The sequence below is a fragment of the Hypanus sabinus genome, unplaced genomic scaffold (assembly GCF_030144855.1).
Source record: "Hypanus sabinus isolate sHypSab1 unplaced genomic scaffold, sHypSab1.hap1 scaffold_1412, whole genome shotgun sequence".
Taxonomy (NCBI): Eukaryota; Metazoa; Chordata; class Chondrichthyes; order Myliobatiformes; family Dasyatidae; genus Hypanus; species Hypanus sabinus.
In genome coordinates, this window is record NW_026779485.1 from 36939 (window position 1) to 59428 (window position 22490).

At 40.4% G+C, this 22490-nt stretch overlaps 2 long non-coding RNA genes across 2 annotated transcripts in view; one reads left to right on the forward strand and one right to left on the reverse strand.

Annotated features, from left to right (window-relative positions):
- Positions 1-21967, reverse strand: part of LOC132386951 (uncharacterized) — a 40287-nt gene extending 18320 nt beyond the window's left edge. The window contains exons 1-2 of the long non-coding RNA XR_009509715.1: positions 21504-21967; positions 10791-10883 (exon numbers count right to left, since the gene is read on the reverse strand). This is a non-coding gene — a long non-coding RNA (uncharacterized LOC132386951). The remainder of the gene's footprint in view (positions 1-10790; positions 10884-21503) is intronic.
- LOC132386952 (uncharacterized) lies at positions 174-10882 on the forward strand. The gene is made up of 4 exons (XR_009509716.1): positions 174-203; positions 2823-2987; positions 4591-4637; positions 8752-10882. It is a non-coding gene; the product is annotated as an uncharacterized LOC132386952 (long non-coding RNA).
- Positions 21968-22490: the final 523 nt, after the last annotated feature.

The following is a 22490-nucleotide window of genomic DNA, read 5'->3' on the forward strand; positions in this document are numbered from 1 at the left end:
TTGAATACACTAAGATATGAACTGTTTGTTCATAGTCACAGTGCATTGATTACTCTTCACAAACATGTTTATCCAAATATTTGCGCCATTGCAAAATACTCCATTTGAGGTTGTTCCCCTCCCTGAATCACAATATATAGGGGACAACCACCGAAATCTGATACAGCAGCTCAAAGAAAGCAACTTCGATTTCTTCGTTACAGGTAAATCTGATTTGTCTGAGTCTTTCTGAAATAATTATTGACAAGCATTAAATGGAGATGGCTTCATTGGTAAATTGGCAGATGATGAAACAATTGATGGAGCTGTGGATAGTGTGGAGAACTGGCAATAAATACAGCAAAATGTAGATCAATTGCAGATATAGGCTGGGAAATGGCAAATGGAATTTGACCCAGATAAATGTGACGAATTGCACCTCAGTAAGGCAAACGCAAGACAGAACACTGTTATGGGCAAGGTCCTTTGGTGTTGCTGAGCAGAGAGATCATGGCATCCTAGTTCATTGCTAGTTGTAAGTAGCTACACAAGTTGGTATGTTGTTTAGAAATAGGCGTACAACATGCTTGCATTTATTATTCAAATAATTTAGCTCAATTCTCATGTTCCTACTTTGTAAGACTCTCGTTGGGCCACATCTGGATGACTGCATACAGTACTGGTCGCCCCACACTTGGAAGGATGTGGAGGCGTTGGAGAGGGTGAAGAATATGTTTACCAGGATGCTGCTTCATTTAGAGGGTGTGTGCTATCACAGGAGGCGTAATAAAATGTTGTTTCCACTGGAGCTCCAAAGGCTGAGGGGTAATCTGATAGAGGATTGCAGGAAGATGGAGGGTATGGACATGGTATAGGCAGGAAGGATTAGTGTTTGGGTGTTTTTGATTTGCTTTATAGCTAGTTCATCACAACATTGTGGCCCTAATGGCCTGCTGTTGTGCTGTACTCTTCATTGTTCTATGTTCTCCTTAGTTCTCAAAGCATTTTCATAGCAAACTGACCCATTTGACAGTTACCTTGTAGCTGTTGGTTAAATCCTTTGCGATTTACAATTTGCTATTTCTAAACTCAAGGTAAAGATTCCAATTAGAATTTTAAATCTCTCACAATATCATTAGACATGTTGGCTCCTAAACTACACAAGCAGCAATGACGTTAAATTAGTTTCGACATTCCATGTTCATGAGATGTTCTTCTGCACACCATTGATTTAACATGTGGTAATTTGAGTTAATAGCACCTTTCTGTCACCTTAAACAGTCTGACATATCACAGAAACAAATATTTTCACCCATAGAACTGCCAAAGATCAGATGACTTATCTTTAAACGCTGGAATCTCTTGTACATGAAAGTCGCTGAAGGTTCTGAGATTCTCAAACCACCCTGCCTGGCACATGTGATCAATCCATGGTCAAGGTCACTAAGATCTCATTTCTCTTCTATGCTGATGTTTGGTCTCAACAGCAAATGAATCTCTTGACCATTCCTGCATGCTTTTATGCATTAAGTTACATCGAAAATTTTGGATGATGAGATATCGGCACTAACAAGTGTAGTGGGATGTACGGGTGTCCATAATAAAGTGGCCACTGAATGTATTATGCTCTGATTGGGCTGTCCTGAACCATTTCTCTGTCACTGAGGTATTTTAGAAGTAGAGTTTCTGATAAATTGAAAAAACAGCATCCAATCTCACTCATGCAGCAACGTTACGACAATGTGATTGATAATGACACTGATAGAAAGGACAAGGACTGAACACCAGGGAGAACTTGCCCATCTTTTCCAAGGTACATGGAAATCACTCAAGAGGCTTTAACATCTCTGTCTGGATTGCTTCAGAGCTGCATTGAAATAGCATCCTAGAATTTGAACTGTTCACAAGATTGGACCTTGAACCCATTCTATAGACTCAAGGGAAGAATCACACCACCTGGTCACACTTGACACTGATACGAACTCAGCATAAAAACAACTTTAGGGAAATGGAAAACAATCAGCTCAGCAAAGGCAGCAGTACAGGAACTTGCAGCTCATACGGAATGGAATCTAAATTCAAACTCTCTGTGATTAAAGAAGAGAATAGTAATTTTAATGTTATTCTATCTACAATTGAAGGGTGTTCTAAAGTAGTCTTCAAGGCTACTAGAGTCTGTACTTCTGCAGATAATCTATTACCTTGTGACAGGTATCTGATTGTACAAGACAATATGTGGGAACTGAATTCAGCACAGATATACTATAGCCTATTGTTGAACACACACAACTTAAAACTACAAAAATACAGTATTGCCTTTAAAACTGAACTGATTTACTGTCCCAGCTATCCAACGATAAGTCATTCTTGTCCTATAGAAGGATGTCTGTATTCACTTTACCTGTATTCTCAGTTTTCTGAAATATTCTACCTCTCAATTTGTAGTTTCCAAAAGTCATAGGAGCAGAATTAGGCCATTTAAACCCAAAGGGTTTGCCCCACCATTCCATTTTGGCTGATTTATTATCCCTCTCAACCTCATTTGCTTCCCCTGGTCAGGAACCTTTCACAAACATACTAATGAATAATCTATCAATCTCCACTTTACACATCCCCAATCACTTAGCTTCACAGCTGTCTGTGGCAAGCAATTCCAAAGATTCACCACCTTCTGGCTCGAGAAATCCCTCCTCATCCCTGTTGTAAAGGGACATACTTCTACTCCAAGGCTGTACCGTCTGGTCCCAAACTCCACCACCACAAAATACATCCTCTCTACTTCAACTCTATCTAGGTCTTTCAATATCCATAAGCTTTCAATGTCCTTCTTTTCTCTTTACCAGAGCTATCAAAAGTGAGATACCTTCCTCCAGATAATGGCCTTCCAAAAAACACTTGTCGTCCTGGTGTTTCTCCTGCTGCTTGTTAACACTGAGTTTTCCAAAGCCCAAATGTCCAGTCGTCATGAAACCAGATTAAACAGTAATGCAGAGGGAATTTCTTCACAGGTAGGATTGTCTTACCTCCACTTCTTTAACAGTGTTCATTGTTGAATTTTCTTTACAGATATACAACCAAACGAAACAACATTCCTCTACAACGTGCTCCAACCACAGAACATTGATCGCACAAAGCACATAAAACTAAATATTGTCAAAAATAAGTGAATAAAATATAATTCACAATGCATGCAGTGTGCAGCACATTAAAAAAAACAACTAACAGTAAAGAGCTCACTGTCTTGTGATGAGAGGTCGGGAGTGGCAGGGCATTCATTGGTTTTGTAACCTAATGAAAGAAGCTATTACCCAGTCTAGCAGTCATAGTTCTCAAGCCAGTGCCTCCTTCCCGATGATTATAGGTCAAAGAGATTGGGAGATATGTGCCAGGGATCCTCAATGATGCTTTGGGATTTGACTAAATCAAATGTGTCAGATCATTAATATTCCAAACAACATTTTATTTAAAGTCAAACATCTATTTTTTGATATAATGAACATACTGAAATGCAATAAAAAAACATTAATTTTTCCAAGTCAAATTGAGTTTATTCTTATTATCATAAGTTCAGTGAGGTACGGATTCAGTACCAAGGAAAATTTGCATGCAGCAACATCACAAAGATGAAGGGACAGACAGCACACAGAATATAGATTATGCATTAGGTCTACCTTAAGTCATGCCATATGCAATAAAGTCGATTTGCCATCATGAGTATATATTTTCAGAAGTTAATTGGCTGGAATAGTAATGAATGGGAGATTGGTTTGACTAGACAAAATAGATGAATGTCACTTGAGGCAGGCATCCCCAAGAGTGCTGAAAACATTGTCAATTACAATTTCCCACGAGACGTTACTCACGGACAGTTAAAGAAAATCGGGTTGGTCTTGCAATGGAAATGTTCCCATGATAGTTCAGGGTTTATTCATCGAGAAGATACTTTGATTGATGCACCAGTTGGGTGGGAGGTGGACGGGGTAATATTTTGGAAATACTTTCTGAGGAGCTGACTGGTCAAACTAAACAGTGAGAACTGGTGCCGAATACTTTCCTGTGTTCAATGGTGGGTGAGGTTCACCAATGACGGACTGGGCCATATTTAGTACTTATTACAGGCTTTTCCGTACAATGGCATTGATGCTTCCATATCAGGCCAAGATGAAACCAGTCAATAAACTCTCTAACAGACATCTGTAGAAATTTGTTAATGTTTCAGATAATAATTCAAATTTTGTCAAGCTTCCAAGAAAGCATAGCATTTTTGGTGACATTCCAAATCTCCTCAAATTCCTATTGAAATATAGCCGCCGTCTCACCTTCTTTACAGCTGTATCAATATGTTGGGTCCAGGTTAGCTCCTCGGACATACTGGCCCCCAGGAACTTTAAATGGCTCCCTCACTGCATTTCTGATCCCTCCATGAGGATTGGTGTGTGTCATTCACACAACTATAATGTGTCATCTGTCCTCATACCCGAACTCTATATTCTCAAACCCGACCTCCGGAAAACACGGTGAGGAATTCTTCCATGGGCAAGAAAGTCAATGGTCTGAGATAACTGAGCTGCAAGTTGAATTCACAATTCTTTGTTTCTTGTCAATTCACAGGAAAATATGAGCGAAAGTCTGAGAAGCAGATTCCGAACATACAACAGGTGACTTTGTGGTTTGTTAGAAGTAAAGGTCTGTTAAGATCTATTAAGAACTGTGCATTCCAGTGATCCACCACTCTCTGAATAAAAAAAAAACCCTACGCCTCACATGCCCTTTGAACACACGCCTTCTCACTTTAAATGCCTGCCCTTTGATATTTGACATTTCAACCCCGGGAATCAGATACTCCCTGTCTACTCTATCTATGCCTCTTTTAAACTTATAAACCTTCATCGCAATTCCCCTCAGGCTATGGTGCTCCAGAGGAAACAACTCACCGTCCTTTCCAATTGTATCCAGTCTCAATTGTAAGCTAAGCTTTCGCTGAGGAAATACAGCTCCAGAAATATGATTTTTATTTCTGCATGTGTGTGTGTGGCAAATATCCATCGACATTTCCTGGTACATGCTTCAGAGCATCGACTGATGATAAGAGGATGTTCACCATGACACTGGAGTAAACTCTAGATGTCTCATTCTCCTGTGTAGTAAAGGACTTCAATTTGCTGCATCCTACTACAAGTTCTGAGTTATCATAATTCAAAAATGAGCAATGCTAAAAGTTCACGTGCAACGGTTGTATTTATATTTTCTGCCCATTACACTACTGGTGTTTTTGGCAGCAATAAAGGTCTTCCTTCTCTGGCTGTGTTCAGTGCTTCCTTCATCATGTCAGTGTTACGCCTGTGACAATAGACAATAGGTGCAGTAGACCATTCGGCCCTACAAGCCTGCACCGCCATTTTGAAATCATGGCTGATCAATTACTATCAATACCCTGTTCCTGCTTTGTCCCCATATCTCTTGATTCCCTTATTCATGATACCTATCTAGCTCCTTCTTGAAAGCATCCAGAGAATTGGTCTCCACTATCTTCCAAGGCAGTGCATTCCAGACCCCCACAACTCTCTGGGAGAAGAAGCTTTTCCTTAACTCTGTCCTAAATGACCTACCCCTTATTCTCAAACCATGCCCTCTGGTACTGGTCTCTCCCATCATCTGGAACATATTTCCTGCCTCTATCTAGTCCAATCTCTTAATAATCTTACATGCTTCAATCAGTTCCCCTCTCAATCTCCTTAATTCCAGCGTGTACAAGCCCAGTCTCTCTAACCTCTCTGCGTAAGACAGTCCAGACACCCCAGGAATTAACCTCGTGAATCTACGCTGCACTTTCTCTACAGCCAGGATGTCCTTCCTTAACCCTGAAGACCAAAACTGTACACAATACTCCAGGTGAGGTCTCACCAGGGCTCTGTACAAATGCAAGAGGATTTCCTTGCTCTTGTACTCAATTCCCTTTGCAATAAAGGCCAACATTCCATTAGCCTTCTTCACTGCCTGCTGCACTTGCTCATTCACTTTCAGTGACTGATGAACAAGGACTCCGAGATCTCTTTGTATTTCTCCCTTACCCAACTCTAAACCGTTCAGATAATAATCTACCTTCCTGTTCTTACTCCCAAAGTGGATAACCTCACACTTATTCACATTAAACGCCATCTGCCTAGTATCTGCCCACTCACCCAGCCTATCTAAGTCACCCTGAATTCTCCTAACATCCTCATCACATGTCGTACTGCCATCCAGCTTAGTATCATCAGCAAATTTGCTGATGTTATTTTTTATGTCTTCATCCAAATCATTAACGTAAGTGGTGAACAGCTGTGGTCCCAATACCGTGCCCTGTGGCACCCCACTAGTCACCCCCTGCCATTCCGAGAAACACCCATTCACACCTACACTTTGCTTTCTATCTGCCAACCAGTGTTCTATCCATGTCAATGTCTTCCCCCTGATGCCATGAGCTTTGATTTTACCCACCAATCTTCTACGTGGGACCTTATCAAATGCCTTCTGAAAATCAAGGTACACTACATCCACTGCATCTCCCCCGTCTAACTTCCTGGTTACATCCTCGAAAAACTCCAACAGATTAGTCAAGCATGATTTACCCTTGGTAAATCCATGCTGGCTTGGCCCAATCCTATCACTGCTATCTAGATATGCCACAATTTTATCCTTAATAATGGACTCCAGCATCTTTCCCACCACCGATGTCAGGCCGACAGGTCGATAGTTCTCTGTTTTCTCCCTCTTCCTTTTTGAGAAATGCAAGATCGCTATTAAGGCAGGGTAGGAGACCCAGGAAATGAGTGAGATAAGTTTGGAATGTCCTGGCCCCCAGCGATACAACGCCACGGAAAAGGTCATTGTTTCTTGGAGGCGGAATTGTGTATTGAGTACTCTGCTTCATGGAAGCCCTCAGGCAATGTGGGCAGGTTAGGGGATGGCATCATTCCACCCTGAGTGACATCTGAGACCCTATGAGTGGGGATAAAAGAGGGTCTGGGGAACAGCTCCTTGAGACGCACCAGAAGAAAGGCTAGAACTCCTGTAACAGCGTAATAGTGAAAGCCGGCGGAAAATCCCACGTAGAAATATAGAAATATAAAACCATAAATAATTAAATAATAATAAATTATGCCAAGTGGAAGTAATCAGTGATTCAAAGTCATTTTATTCGTGACAACATTAATTCGTTATCAGCTAAGCACTGTTTCTGAGTTTAGTCTATTCATTTACTATATTAATAATTCACATGTCAAGACAAGACAAGGTAAAGGAGCAGAAGTAGGCCATTCGGCCCCTTGAGTCCGCTCCGCCACTTCACCATGAGCTTAAGTATTCTCCCATCTCCAATTTCCGACTTTTTCCCCATATTCCTTGATACCCTGACTAATTAGATTCTCATCAATCTCCTCCTTAAACACCCTCAATTATTGGGCCTCCACACTGCATGTGGCAAAGAATTCCATAATTTCACGACCATGATGCCTCAAACAGAATTACAGGACAATGAGTTCCAATCAATTTGTAATCAATGCCCACATTACACAATAATCCGTTTTGCTTTGGTATCATACTACAAACTTTCTCAATGTTTCTGTTGACATGTCACTCATTAAGTGAATACCAAATCGTCAGTCCTGTTGAAGTGCTTTGTAATTTAATTAAAATTGTCATTTGATAACGTATATTGATAACTTTCAACAAAAGTAATCAGTCTATAATATTAGCTAAGCAGAGTCTGCTGTGTCACATATCGGGGAATATTTCTGTTCTCTTGATAAAACTAGATCTATGTAAAGGCAACAAAGGAACACATTATGAACTTTAATTAATATTGTATAATACAATAGTTGTATCTAGTCTCAATTGTAAGCCAAGCTGACACTGAGGAAATACAGCTCCAGAAATAATATTTTTATTTCTGCAAGGAGTATGGGTGTGTGGCAAATATCAAGCAGCATTTCCTGGTGCATGATTCAGAGCACACGACTGATGATAAGAGGATGTTCACCACGACATTGGAGTAAACTCCAGATGTCTCTTTCTTCTGTGCAGTAAAGGAATTAAATTTTCTGCATCCTACTACAAGTTCTGAGTTATCATAATTCGAAAACGAACAATGCTGAAAGTCAAATGCAACTGTTCTATTTATATTTTCTGCCCATTACACTACCGGTGTTTTTGGCAGCAATAAAGGTCTTCCTCTCTGGTTGTGTCCAGGGCTTCCTTCATCATGTCAGTACTTCCACTTAGCTTTCTCTACTGTCTAGTATGCATTTCATGTGGAGACTCAAGAAAACAGTTACACTCAGATGTAGAATTATTCTTTATTGCGTTTCCAGACCAGTTTTGATTTACCAGTCTGAATTTTTATTGCTAAACTGAAACCCTGAACGGGCAGGACCCATGGACATCTCTTCGCCTGGCCTCTACTTATTTACCTGTTCGGTATGGCTGATACTACCAAGAGCTAAAGCAGAAGGCCCTGACTCCAGACAACATAGAACTCAGGGTCATTGAGGCACATGGTCCTTCAAACCTGATGACATGTCTGTGGTCTTCTTGCAGCCCTTTATTTATTGCCATCCCTTATTTCAAGCATTGGCACAATTTAACATTCATCATAATCCACTTCCTCTTGTTCCAAACCTTTATGTGTCAGGTTTTTTTTTATCCTATTCAATATTAATCATTTGTTGTATTCCAGGTTTTAAGGTACTATGCTTTCAGTAACAAATGAATATTTCTGAACTTGTGTTGTAGATGGCGAGCTGGCCAAAAGGAACGAGCACTCCCAGCAATGATCCATCGGAAGGAATTCAGTCTGCCAGAAACTTCAGTCAGACAGACAGACTGAACGACATACTTTATTGATCCCGAAGGAAATTGGCTCTCGTTACATTCACACTAAGCAGGAATTGTGTAGAAATATAGCAATATTTAACTAGAAATAATTAAATAATTATAAATTATGCCAAGCAGAAATAATCAGTGATTCATAGTCACTTTATTTGTGACAACATTAATTCGTCATGAGCTAAGTACTGTCTCTGTTATAGTCTATTCGTTTACTCTATTAATAATTCATATTACATTTCAAGCAAGGTAAAGGTGCAGAAGGAGGCCATTCGACCCATTGAGTCTGCTCTGCCACTCCACCATGAGCTGAACTATTCTCCCATCTAGATCCAATTTCCGACTTTTTCCCCATATCCCTTGATACACTGACTAATTAGATACCTATCAATCTCCTCCTTAAGCACCTTCAATGATTGGGCCTCCACACTGTATGTGGCAACGAATTCCATAATTCCACCACCATCTGGCTAAAAATATGTACCTTTTGCGATAATTTGATGAGAATGCCAGTAGGATAGATAAAGGGGATGCAGTGTATTTTGTATATCTGGGCGTTAAGAAGTCCTTTGACACAAGTGCCACACAGAAGGCTGCGTATTTAATTAAGAGCCCATGATATTACAAGAATGTTACTAACATGGGTAGTACATTGGCTGATTGGTAGGAGGCAGCGAGTGGGAATAAATGGATCCTGTTCTGGTTGGCTGCCAGTGGCTAGTGGTGATCCGCAGGGTTCCTATGGGGCCACTTATTTTTATGCTGTATATAATGACTTAGATGAAGGAATAGATGGTTTTCCTGCCAGGTTTGCAGATATTAGGAATATTGGTGGAGGGACATGAAATGTTGAGGAAACAGATATGATAGAAACATAGAAACACGGAACTACTGCACAATACAGGCCCTCCAGCCTACAAAGCTGTGCCGAACATGTCCTTACCTTAGAAATTTTGCATTATGCCGATGACCTTTTGCTTTATATTCCTAATGTTGAGACTTTATTAGCTATCGTACATTCTTTTGTCTCCTGTTATAGTCAGTATTCAGGATAAGAGTGAACTTTTTCTATTGAATCATTTAGTATCAATTAATACTAACCTTCCTTTTAAAATTGTAAGAAATAAACTTACTTATTTGGATGGAACAATTACTAAGAACCATAAATAGTTATTTAAAGAAAATTTGGGCCTGGGACCCCAAGATCCCTCTGATCCTCCTCACTGCCAAGAGTCTAGGCATTAACTCTACATTCTGCCATCATATTTGACCTACCAAAATGAACCAGGCCACACTTATCTGGGTTGAACTTCATCTACCATTTCTCAGCCCAGTTTTGCATCTTATTAATGCCTCATCTCATTAAATTACCTCGTCTCAGTCATTTATAAAAATCACGAAGAGTTGGAGTCCCAGAATAGATCCCTGAGGCACAACACTGGACTCTGGCCTCCATGCAGAATATGACCCGTCTCCAAGCACATTTTGCCTTCTTGGGCTAAGTCAGTTCAGGATCCACAAAGCAATGTCTCCTTGGATCCCATGTATCCTTACTTTCTCATGGGGTTGAGGAGGAGATAAAACAAAGGATCATCAGTGATTGAATGGCAGAGCTGATTCAATGGGCCCGATTATCTCATTCTGCTCTTATGTCATATGGTCTTAAATAAGTATGTCTAAAATTAATTATTTATAATAATTTTGTGTTTAATGGGGACAATCTCAAGAGCACAGATATTAGGTATGGTGAATAAATGTTGCCAATATCAGTAGTAACCACTTCCAGTCTTACAATAAATGCTAATGAAGAACACATTGTATGTATGTTTCATTGATTGTTAATTATTATTACAAGTGTTGCACTATTTCACATTTCTTTAACACACATTATACAGTGTTGAACTTCTATTGGCTGGAACTTTTGGTAGTGACACTATGTTTCTGACCTTGTGCTGTTGATCAGTTTTAACCCAGATGCTCACTGTAACTTGCGGAGAAGATATTCCTGATGTCACTTTCAGGGTCTATGGTGCAGCTGTCTGAAAAAAAATGAACAGCACAAATGTCATTATTGTAATCGACATACGGCAACATACATCATCTCCAATAACTATATGATTTTCACTCCAATGGAAGAACTGCAGGAACGAGACTGCAGGATTTTCTGGGATTTGAAATCAGATGCTGTCATTCTCGTAAATGCTTATGTAGTGTTCTCACACAGCTGTAAAATAACTCTGAACTAAACACCAAGCATAAACCAATCAATGAGGCGGTCCCAGTAAGATTAACCATTTACTGTTCACTCTTCCACATTAAGGTATGGTGAAAACTGTTGATAAAACAATACAAAAAATATACTGTATTTGTTTCCTTCTTGACATCACATTTACATCATAAACACTTGCAAAAGTAAAACTACAACAACAATCTTACATTAAAGTGCAACATACAGTCAGAATCTACCCACGCCATCGACTGGCTTTAAATACACTTCAACACAAACTATCCGCAACTCTTTAAATAACAAAAAACATAAACTTTATCAATCATCATTACTTTTAACAGAATCAGCGTTAACATTTTTAATTCAACATATCGATTATCTCATGAACTTAGGGCGTTGATTCACTAATGTTTCTAGTGCGTAGAAAGAAAACTTTTCTCGCGCTGATACTGTACACATAAGCCCCCTCCCTCCTGTTTCTCCAAACCGGTATTCTCCCACAACACACGGCGTAACTGGGAGTGACGTCATCGCATGCCGCTATATATCACAGAAAACGAATTTACTTTAAACAACCTTAACTTTAACTAGAAATTGATAACAAACAAATTACTAAAGCAAAAGTATAATAAACTAAACAAATGCCTTAAAGGCAACACAGCTTAAGATCTCAAATGACTGCTCCGAAGATAAAATAATTGGTTATTTGGGGAAAGAAATAAGTATATATAATAAAGTTATTACGAACTCCGTGGAGCATGTGGGGATCTTCAGATATACAGGCACTCTCGCTTTCTTTCTTTTTTTTTCATTTTCTTTTTTTTCTGTAGGGTTGTTAGAGGGGAGGGGCTAAGGGTATATTTGTTTTTCTTTCTGTAATTATTTGAAAACGCAATAAAAAACGTTTTAAAAAGAGGATCATTAAAAAAGGTCATTTAGTACAGAGTTAAGGAAAAACTTCTTCTGCAAGAGAGTTGTGGGGGTCTGGAATGCACTGCCTCGGAAGGTAGTGGAGGCCAATTCTCTGGATGCTTTCAAGGAGCTAAAGAGGTATCTTACGGATAGGGGAATCAAGGGATTAGGGGACAAGGCAGGAACAGGGTATTGATAGTAATTGATCAGGCATGATCTCATAATGGCGGTGCAGGCTCGAAGGGCTGAATGGTCTTCTTCTGCACCTATTGTCTATTGTCACAGGCGTAACACTGACATGATGAAGGAAGCCCTGAACACAGCCAAAGAAGGAAGACCTTTATTGCTGCCAAAACACCAGTAGTGTAATGGGCAGAAAATATAAATAGAACAGTTGCACCTGAACTTTTAGCATTGCTCATTTTCGAATTATGATAACTCAGAACCTGTAGTAGGATGCAGCAAATTGAAGTCCTTTACTACACAGGAGAAGGAGACATCTGGAGTTTACTCCAGTGTCATGGTGAGCATCCTCTTATCATCAGTCGATGCTCTGAAGCATGTACCAGGAAATGTCGACGGATATTTGACACACACACACATGCTCCTTGCAGAAATAAAAATCATATTTCTGGAGCTGTATTTCCACAGCGTCAGTCTGGCTTACAATTGAGACTGGGTACAATTGGAAAGGACGGTGAGTTGTTTCCTCTGGAGCACCATAGCCTGAGGGGAATTCCGACGAAGGTTTATAAGTTTAAAAGAGGCATAGATAGAGTAGACAGGGAGTATCTGATTCCCGGGGTTGAAATGTCAAATACCAAAGGGCAGGCATTTAAAGTGAGAAGGCGTGTGTTCAAAGGGCATGTGATGGGTAGGGTTTTATTTATTCAGAGAGTAGTGGATCACTGGAATGCACAGTTCTTAATTGATCTTAACAGACCTTTACTTCTAACAAACCACAAAGTCACCTATTGTGTCGAGGGAATCTGATTCTCAGACTTTCGCTCATATTTGAATTAACAATTAACAAAGAATTGTGAAGTCAACTTGCTGCTCAGTTATCTCAGACCATTGACTTTGTTGCCCATGGAAGAATTCCTCAACGTGTTTTCCGGAGTTCGAGTATGAGGAGAGATGACACGTTATAGTTGAGTGAATGACACACACTAATCCTCATGGAGGGATCAGAAATGCAGTGAGGGAGCTATTTTAAGATCCTGGGTGCCAGTATGTCCGAGGAGCTAACCTGGACCCAAAATATTGATACAGCTGTAAAGAAGGTGTGACGACGGCTATATTTCAATAGGAATTTGAGGAGATTTGGAATGTCACCAAAAACGCTATGCTTTCTTGGAAGCTTGACAAAATTTGAATTATTATCTGAAACGTTGATTAATTTCCACAGATGTCTGTTAGAGAGTTTATTGACTGGTTTCATCTTGGCCTGATATGGAAGCATCAATGCCATTGTACGGAATAGCCTGTAATAAGTACTAAATATGGCCCAGTCCGTCATTGGTGAACCTCACCCACCATTGAACACAGGAAAGTATTCGGCACCAGTTCTCACTATTTAGTTTGACCAGTCAGCTCCTCAGAAAGTATTTCCAAAATATTACCCCGTCCACCTCCCACCCCACTGGTGCATCAATCAAAGTATCTTCTCGATGAATAAACCCTGAACTATCATGGGAACATTTCCATTACAAGACCTACACGATTTTGTATAACTGTCCGTGAGTAACGTCTCGTGGGAAATTGTAATTGACAAAGTTTTCAGCACTCTTGGGGATGCCTGCCTCAAGTGACATTCATCTATTTTGTCTAGTCAAACCAATCTCCCATTCATTACTATTCCAGCCAATTAACTTCTGAAAATATATACTCATGATGGCAAATCGACTTTATTGCATATGGCATGACTTAAGGTAGACCTAATGCATAATCTATATTCTGTGTGCTGTCTGTCCCTTCATCTTTGTGATGTTGCTGCATGCAAATTTTCCTTGGTACTGAACCCGTACCTCACTGAACTTATGATAATAAGAATAAACTCAATTTGACTTGGAAAAATTAATGTTTTATATTGCATTTCAGTATGTTCATTATATCAAAAAATAGATGTTTGACTTTAAATAAAATGTTGTTTGGAATATTAATGATCTGACACATTTGATTTAGTGAAAGCCCAAAGCATCATTGAGGATCCCTGGCACATATCTCCCAATCTCTTTGACCTATAATCATCGGGAAGGAGGCATTGCAGCTCGAGGACTACGACTGCTAGACTGGGTAATAGCTTCTTCCATTAGGTTACAAAACAAATTAATGCCCTGCAACTCCCGACCTCTCATCACAGGACAGTGAGCTCTGTACTGTTAGTTGTTTTTTAAATGTGCTGCACACTGCATGCATTGTGAATTATATTTTATGCACTTATTTTTGACAATATTTAGTTTTATGTGCTTTGTGCGATCAATGATCTGTGGTTGGAGCAAGTTGCAGAGGAATGTTGTTTCGTTTGGTTAAAGAAGTGGAGCTAAGACAATCCTACCTGTGAAGAAATTCCCTCTGCATTACTGTTGAATCTGATATCAAGTCGTCTGACCCCTCGGGCTTTGGAAAACTCAGTGTTAACAATCAGCAGGAGAAACACCAGGACGACAAGAGTTTTTTTGGAAGGCAATTATCTGGAGGAAGGTATCTCAATTTTGATAGCTCTGGTAAAGAGAAAAGAAGGACATTGAAAGCTTATGGATATTGGAAGACCTAGATAGAGTTGAAGTAGATAGGATGTATTTTGTGGTGGAGGAGTTTGCGACCAGACGGTACAGCCTTGGAGTAGAAGTATTTCCCTTTACAACAGGGATGAGGAGGAATTTCTCGAGCCAGAAGGTGGTGAATCTGTGGAATTGCTTGCCACAGACAGCTGTGAAGCTATGTAATTGGGGATGGGTGAAGCGGAGGTTGATAGATTATTCATTAATATGTTTGTGATAGGTTCCGGAGCAGGGGAAGCAAATGGAGTTGAGAGGGATAATAAATCATCCAAAATGGAATGATGGGCAGACCCGTTGGTTCTAAATGGCCTAATTCTGCTCCTATGACTTTTGGAAACTACAAATTGAGAGGGAGGATATTTCAGAAAACTGAGAATACAGGTAAAATTAATACAGACATACTACTATATGACAAGAATGACTTATCTTTGGATAGCTGGGACAGTAAATCAGATCAGTTTTAAAGGCAATACTGTATTTTTCTAGTTTAAGTTGAGTGTGTTCAACAATGGGCTATAGTATATCTGTGCTGAATTCGGTTCCCACATATTGTCTTGTACAATCAGACACTGTCACTGAAGGTAATAGATTATCTGCAGAAGTACAGACTTTGGTAGCCTTGAAGACAACTTTAGGACACCATTCAATTGTAGATAGAATAATATTAAAATTACTATTCTCTTCTTTAATCACAGAGAGTATGAATTTAGATTCCATTCAGTATGAGCTGCAAGTTCCTGTACTACTGCCTTTGCTGAGCTGATTGTTTTCCATTTCCCTAAAGTTGTTTCTATGCTGAGTTCTTAACAGTGTCAAGTGTGACAAGGTGGTGTGATTATTTCCTTGAGGCTATAGCGTGGGTTTGAGGTCCAATCGAGTGAACAGTTCAAATTCTAGGATGCTATTTCAATGCCATCCTGAAGGAATCCAGGCAGATATGTTAAAGCCTCTTGAGTGATTTCCATATACCATGGAAAAGATGGGCAAGTTCTCCCTGGTTTTGAGTCATTTTCCTTTCTATCAGGGCATAACATTGCTGCATGTGTGAGGTTGGTTGCTGTGTTTCCAATTTATCAGAAACTCTACTAAAATATCTCAATGACAGTGAAATGGTTCAGGACAGCCCAAGCAGAGCATAGTACATTCAGTGGCCACTTTATTAGGAACACCCGTACATCCCATTACACTTGTTAGTGCCGATATCTCATCATCCAATATTGTCGATGAAACTTAATGCATAAAAGCATGCAGGAATGGTCAAGAGATTCATTTGTTGTTGAGACCAAACATCATCATAGGAAAGAAATGAGATCTTAGTGACTTTGACCATGGATTGATCATTTGTGCCAGGCAAGGTGGATCGAGAATATCAGAGCCTTCAGCGACTTTCATGTACAAGAGTTTAAAGCGTTTACAGATAAGTCATTTGATCATTGGCAGTTCTATCAGTGAAAACGTTTGTTTCTGTGATATGTCAGACTGTTTAAGCTGACAGAAAGGTGCTATTAAATTACCACATGTTAAATCAATGGTGTGCAGAAGAACATCTCATGAACAGGGAATGACGAAACTAATTTAACGTCATTGCTGCTTGTGTGGTTTAAGAGCCAAAATGTCTAATGATATTGTGAGAGATTTAAAATACTAAATGGAATCTTTACCTTGAGTTTAGAAATAGCAAATTGTAAATCGCAAAGGATTTAACCAACAGCTACAAGGTAACTGTCAAATGGGTCAGTTTGCTATGAAAATGCTTTGAGAACTAAGGAGAACATAGAACAATGAAGAGTACAGCACAACAGCAGGCCATTAGGGCCACAATGTTGTGATGAACTAGCTATAAAGCAAATCAAAAACACCCAAACACTAATCCTTCCTGCCTATACCATGCCCATACTCTCCATCTTCCTGCAATCCTCTATCAGATCACCCCTCAGCCTTTGGAGCTCCAGTGGAAACAACATTTTATTACGCCTCCTGTGATAGCACACACCCTCTAAATGAAGCAGCATCCTGGTAAACATATTCTTCACCCTCTCCAAAGCCTCCACATCCTTCCAAGTGTGGGGCGACCAGTACTGTATGCAGTCATCCAGATGTGGCCCAACGAGAGTCTTACAAATTAGGAACATGACTATTGAGCTAAATGCTTCGAATAATAAATGCAAGCATGTTGTAAGCCGATTTCTAAACAACATACCAACTTGTGTAGCTACTTACAACTAGCAATGAACTAGGATGCCATGATCTCTCTGCTCAGCAACACTAAAGGACCTTGCCCATAACAGTGTTCTGTCTTGCGTTTGACTTACTGAGGTGCAATTCGTCACATTTATCTGGGTCAAATTCCATTTGCCATTTCCCAGCCTATATCTGCAATTGATCTACATTTTGCTGTATTTATTGCCAGTCCTCCACACTATCCACAGCTCCATCAATTGTTTCTTCATCTTCCAATTTACCAATGAAGCCATCTACATTTAATGCTTGACAATAATTATTTCAGAAAGACTCAGAAAAATCAGATGTACCTGTAACAAAGAAATGGAAGTTGCTTTCTTTGAGCTGCTGTATCAGATTTAGGTGGTTGTCCCCTATATATTGTGATTCAGGGAGGGGAGGAACCTCAAGTGGAGTATTTTGCAATGGCGCAAATAGTTTCTATTTGGATAGACATGTTTGTGAAGAGTAATCAATGCACTGTGACTATGAACAATCAGTTCATATCTGAGTGTATTCAAATGGGGATTTTATATCCTCACTGTGCCTGGAGATGAAATCCACATATTTGCAAATCAAAGTGAACACTCTTACTGTCAGGAGAAGTAAGAAGTAAGAAGTAATGTTTTCTTTTCTTCTTGACCAGCCTTTGTACACCAGAGTTTCTGCACACTACCATCACTTCCGTGTCTCATGGGAACGTAACTATTGCAGAACTTCACTCAAGTATTCCCTGAACATTTGCCACACTACCGTACTTTTCCTTGAGAGCATTTGTTTCCAAATTCCTGTCTGATAGCCTCATAATTCCCCTTATTCAAATTAAATTCTTTTCTAACTTGGCTGCTCCGAATATCTCTCCAATGATATTGTAAAGGAGAAAGGATTATATTCACTATCTCCAAAATGCTCTCCTACTGAGAGATCTGACACCTGACCAAGTTCATTTCCCAATACCAAATCAAGTGCAGCCTCTCCTCTTGTAGGCTTAACTACGTATTGTGTCAAGAAGCCTTCCTGAACACACCTAACAAACTCCACCTCATAAAAACCCTTGCTCTAGAGAGATGCTAATCTATATTTGGCAAATTAAAATTTCCCATCATGACAACTCTGTTATTCTTACACCTTTCCAGAATCTGATTCCCTATCTGCTCCTCGATATTGCTGGTAATATAGGCTCTGCCCTTCTCTGTTCACTGTTTTGGGTGATTTTCACTGATTTTGAAGGGCCGTGCCTCACACAGCCAGACTGTTGCAATACAATGCTCTCCTCTAAGGTATGAGCAGAATGGTGGGTAAATATTCGATGGAGCAGAAACAAGTGGGATCAGCAAAAAGGAGGCTCTAGATGTGATGGAGGCTCGAGTTGATGGGGAGTAGAAAGAGGGAACCAGAGCAGGAGGATGAGGCTACAAATGAAAGTTCAGCAACATCTGGAAACTGATTGACTGAAAAAAAAGAGGTTTATGTTTGCAAAATGCTGGCGGGTCTCAGTAGCCCCAGCAGCATCTATGCAGAGGAATAAACCGTGAATATTATGGGCCCAAACACTTCATCCTACCTAGACTGTTTATTTCTCTGCTGAGATGCTGCCCGACTTGCTGAGCTCCTGCAGTATTTTTGTGTGTTACTTTGCACTTTATTCTCAGCATCTGCCGAACCTCGAGTTTCATATCTGCTGTGGGACTTTGACAGTTGTCATACAGAATGCCTGTTGACATTGAGTAATAAAGAGGAGAAAATCTGCAGTTATTGAAATCCAAGGAGAACACACAAAATGCTAGAGAAACTCTGCAGGCCAGGCAGCGTCTGTGGATAAAGTACAGTTTACATTTTGGGCCAAGATTCTTCAGTAGGACTGGGGAACAAACAATGAGGAGTAAATTTAAAGGTGGGGGAGGGGGAGAGAAACACAAAGTGATAACTGGAACTGGGAGAGGGAGAGATGAAGTAAGGAGCTGGGAAGTTGATTGGTGAAAGAGCTACAGGGCTGGAGAAGGGCAAGTCTGATAGGAGAGAACAGAAGGGCGTGGAAGAACGAAAAGTGGGGGGGGGGAGAAACACCCGAGGGAGGTGATGGGCAGGCGACAAGAGGGAAAAGTGGATGGGGAATGATGAGGGAGGGGAGGCATGACCGGAAGATCAAGAAATCGATGTTCATGCCATCAGATTGGAGGCTGGCCAGCTAGAATACAAGGTGTTGTTCCTCCTACCTGAGTGTGGCCTCATCGCGACAATATAGGAGGCGATGGATTGACATTTCCACTGACTATATTGTTTCTGGAAGCTTGCTGTGTTGAAGTAGATGCTGAGATTTCTGCATAAAAACATTGACTGCTTTTGGGACATGTGCTGTTGAACCAGCACTTGTCCCCTCAAACTAATCCAGTATATTAACAACAACATGTCCCCTCCCTTTTCCAAAATATAATTCAACCACTCTAATACCATATATCCCATATGTTTACACAAATGGGAAATCAGGAATATTGGTCTATAACTAGGAGGATCCAACAGGGGTTTACCAGGATCCTGAATAGACACTACAATTGCAATTTTCCATGAGGAGGGAAGATGGCCTGAATGCCAAATAGGATTCAAAAATGTAATATTATCTCCAAAGAGCTCTGGCCATACGTTTAAACATGCAATAACTAATATCATCCTTTCCTGGAGCCGTCAGCCCAGTATTAATAATCGTTTTCCTAAATTCACACAAATAAAACTCTACATCACTGTCATTGCTACAGCAGGTTTCCAACACGTCTGGGTATTCACTTAACAGCTTATCCCTACATTGTTTAGTCTCTTCATTATTTTGATTATGAGTTACAGCAAATGACCAAGCCAGTAACTAAACCCTCTCCGTTTCAGTCACAATTGTATCACCTTCTTTAATCAATACTGGGAACCCTATGAATCCCTCACCCCCCATTTTCTTAATCATTCCCCTAACACCTCCAAGTTTAATAGTCCTTCGAATTCTAGCACAATATGACCTCTAGTAAATATTTTTCACAACCTTCATTACTTTCCTCACCACGGCCTGTGACCTGTTACACTTAATAAGATCACGCGGACAGTGATACTTCTTAACTTTCCAAAATGCCACATTTTTCTGAATAATTGCCTCTGCACACTCCTCCGTCCACCATGGTACAGCTTTTCTCCTATTAATGCACTTTCTAATATGAGTCTCTTCCAGCAAATTTGAGGAATAACGTGACAACCTTTCTTTGCAGAAATCGACATCATGCTCTCCATTCCATCCACACAGATGTTCCATTCATCACATAAAACATTAAAACTTCTCCAATTTGCTTTACCGAAATTCCACCTCCTCAAAGTGGCATCTTGGTCTAAACCCAGGCTTATAAATAGAGGAAAATGATCACTCCCCACTGTTTCATCTCCCATGACATACCACTCACTCACTGCAGCATGAATGTTTGAAACCAAAGTTAAGTTTACAGCAATTTCAGAACTATTATGAACATTAAATCTCATAACTCTCCCACAAGTTAGACACAGTGAAATAGCTAAAACTCTTCTGCAATCACACCAGCACCATCATTCTGAGAACAAGCCCACAGTGAAGTCTATGCATTAAAATCCCCAACCATACATCCCTTAGTGAGTTGGAGCTACATAAATACTCTCCAAGACATCAATCGAAAGCTTTCCACCATGGTTATAATAATATACCTCTTTAATGTCGCTCCCTGTTGAATCAAATACTTCTACAAGTGTCTCATACATTTCATTCACATCCACAACTGTATGCCTTCTCCCTTTCTGTATAAAATTTGCAATAGCACCTTCTCTACCAAATAATCTATCAGGCCTAATTACAATATAATCCTGGAAGGAAGAATTTAAATGTGGGAAACCAGGTTTCCGGAATACATACAACGTCAGATAGATTTGATAAATCAGAAATAAACTTGGAGTCTTGACCGTGAAAAATTCTGGCTTCCGGAAATATGCGTATTCTCCCTTCATATACAGTCTGGAGAAATGTAGCGGGACGTTTATGATTGGTGAAACAGATTTAAACTAAGTGTAGTTAATATTGCCACGGTGTCTGGAGATTTAGTTCACCGATTTCTTTCAATTGATAAATGTTCGCGGACGGTCATTGTGTAAACTCAAGTCAGTTTACCAACGGATGGCTCTTCAGAAAGTGAGGCTTTAACAAATACAGTCTGAACAAACCGTGAGTGTTCAGCTCTCGTGTTGGAATGGGGTTAAGAGAAGTAACCAAAATGGGACAAAACTCAAAGAACCGCATTCTCCACGGTAAATAAACCAGAAGCAACAATGAGTGTCTTCTTCAGAGAAACCTGATGAACGAGAGGAAATGAAAGGGAAGGGGTGCGTCACGATTCCGTGCCTGTGCAGTACGCAGGAATGTAACAGAGAAATCTGGATTCTGCTGAATAGTGGACAGCAATTTCTGAGTAACGGAGATAAGATTCTGAATGAGCGCATCAAAAAGCAATTTTCAAACTTACCTCAAGTCCATGGCTCAATATTTTGTAACTCTTTTAATGAAAGCGTGAGTGGCTCTTAAATGATCCTTTGAATTTCCCGTTTGTTTTGTCAGTAAAGTTGTCTTTACTTGGAGCTGGTGTACTTGGTCACCGCCATTGTTCCTTCGGACACGGCGTGCTTGGCCAGCTCCCCGGGCAGCAGCAGGCGCACGGCGGTCTGGATCTCCCGGGAGCTGATGGTGGACCGCTTGTTGTAGTCGGCCAGGCGGTAAGCCTCACCCGCGATGCGCTCGAAGATATCGTTCACGAATGAATTCATGATGCTCATGGCCTTGGAGGAGATGCCGGTGTCGGGGTGAACCTGCTTCAGCACTTTGTAACTGTCCTTCCTCGACCTCTTGCGCTTCTTGCCAGACTTGCTCGCCGGTTTGGACGGAGCTTTCTTGGCGCCCTTCTTGGGAGCGGGTTTCGGTGGATCAGGCACTTCCCCGTCGGTTTCAAACACAATAATAATCAGAAACTGTTCGGAGCTCGGACTAAATAGGCAGCGCACAAAATGGTATGTTAATTAGAATGGTGACGCTGAGCATTCCGATTGGCTGCTTGGAGAAAGGAATCACCAAGCGGAACGCTGGGGGATGGGAAGCGGCACCAATGTGTGACGGTTCGCGCTGCGTTTAATACAGGAGGAAGGACAGAGGGCAGAGACAGGCGGGGGTGCGGGCTGCAATTGAAAAGGGAAACGCAAATTTCAAAAGCAGTACGGAAATAAAATTAGATGAAATATTGTAAAGTTAAACACGAAGACGTTCAGTTCATGACACAGGGCAGCAGGAGAGCGAAGGAGAGATTTGGACATTTCAAAGTAAAGTTCAAATCGAGTTTATTTATGCACACAGGTGAAAGGAACAGCGGATTTGTAGCAGCATCACAGACACATTTCATCAGACACAACATTGACAAGAAACACTGGAATTAAATATGAATTATACCAACATATTCAAATAG